The sequence below is a fragment of the Budorcas taxicolor genome, chromosome 13 (assembly GCF_023091745.1).
Source record: "Budorcas taxicolor isolate Tak-1 chromosome 13, Takin1.1, whole genome shotgun sequence".
NCBI lineage: Eukaryota > Metazoa > Chordata > Mammalia > Artiodactyla > Bovidae > Budorcas > Budorcas taxicolor.
Window position 1 is genome coordinate 78073979 of NC_068922.1, and position 1892 is coordinate 78075870.

A 1892-nucleotide genomic window follows, 5' to 3' on the forward strand; every position below is an offset into this window, starting at 1 on the left:
CTCCGCTGGCGGCGGCGGCGGTGGCGGCGGCGGCGGCAGGGCCGCGGAACCGCGGCGAGATCACGCCGCCCAATGACGGCCCGGCCCCGGGCGCGGCCGCGGCGCCGACGGGGGTCTCGCCCGGCCGGGCGTCACAGCCAATGAGGGCGCGCGCCGGGGGCCGCGCCAGCCAATCAGCGGCCGCCGAGCCGCAGCCAACCGCGGCGCGCGAGGGGCGGGTCCGCAGCGTACGGAAGAGCCGGGCTGCGGCGCGTCTCGGCTGCTCGCGCTTCTCTGCACGTCGCCGCCGCACTGTGGGTCCGAGCGCGCTGACGGCCCCGGGAGGGCTGCGTTTACCCCCGCGGTGCCCCCGGTGCCGAGGGCCGAGGTCTGAGCGGCCGTCTCTTGGGCACTCCCAGGCCGGCGTCTGTGACGGGCAGGGGACGCGCGGGGAGGGTCCCCTGGCCGGGGAAGGGGAGGCCCCGTTTGGAGGGTCCCTGGCCGGGGCCGGTTTCAGGGTCTCCGAAGACCCCGAGCGTCGCCCCTCACCGTGGGCCCCGCTCGCGCGGTGCCCCCGGGGACAAGCCTGACCGGGGGGTGGGGGCAGTGTCCCTCGGAGGGAGGAGACAGGAAAGTGATAAGAGTCTCTGTCAGATTTGGTGAGCGCTGACTATCTGTTGGGCGCCGGGCCAAGAGCTCGACCGCAGGGTGTTTTTTACTCACAGTCTGGAGCTGGGTGGCCTCCTCAGAGGCCCCTGTCACCGCAGCGCCCGGAGGTGCCCCCTTCTCCGGTCACTGTGACATCACCTCGCCTTCCCAGTGCTCGTCGGAACGGACGGTGCCAGGCTCCCCCCTCCCCAGAAAGCAAGCTCCCCAGGGCTAAGACTTGCTGAGTTCACAGCCGTTCTCCCACGTCCCTATCAGCCTAAGTGAAGTGAAGTGGAAGTCCCTCAGTCGTGTCCGACTCTTTGAGACCCCCATGGACTATACTGTCCATGGAATTCTCCAGGCCAGGATACTGGAGTGGGTAGCTTTCTCCTTCCCCAAGGGGATCTTTCCAAAGGGCTCGAGGAAATGCTTATGGAGTGAATTAAGTCTCAAATGAATTTATTACCTCAGCAGGAACTCGACCGGTCTAACCGACTACAAAGTACACAGTAATTGCTCACATAAATTCCACACCGCGTCACCCGCCAAATGGGAGCTAAGAGTGTTCAAGAGGTGGGGGAACAGGGAGGGGAGGTTAAGACCCCATTCTGTCTTTTGGAGGCTCCATCCTTGTTCTCAAGGTTTAAACCCTGGATTGTCCTGGTGCTAGGAAAAGTCAGTCACCCCAGGAGTGTTTCCTGGGCGTTCCCACCCTGGGCGGCTACGATCCCCGCCAGACCCACGTCCCTTTTCTGTTTCTTTGTATATACCACCTCCCAGGAAAGAAAAGCGTGCTTCCTTGGCAGGGAGAGATTGCAGTATGCAATTCACCTCCTGCTGAATTCTGGCAAAACTGACTGGCTTTGCCTTCTTGTAGTTTACACAGTTCAAATTTTCAATCCAGGAGATTCAGGTGCCTTGTGTTGGGATCGTTTCAATCTCAGATTTCAGGGACACACCCTTCCAAGCTCTGCCTGTGTCCCAGACCTCGGAGCAGGATGAGGTGGCTGGTTCCTGCTGGTGTCGGGAGCTCCCCTAGTGGCCAGCACAAGATGGGTAATGGACAGACAGGTTATTCATTTCCTCAGGGAACACATTTGTTAAGCACCAACCTGACCCAGGTTGCTGCAGGGAAAGAGCAGGTAACATGACTGTCATATTTTCTCTCATTCTGTGATTGTCTTTTCACTTTCTTGGTGGTGTCCTTTGATACACAAAATATTTTTACTCTTGATGAAGTCTTACCTACGTTTTTCTTTGTGCTT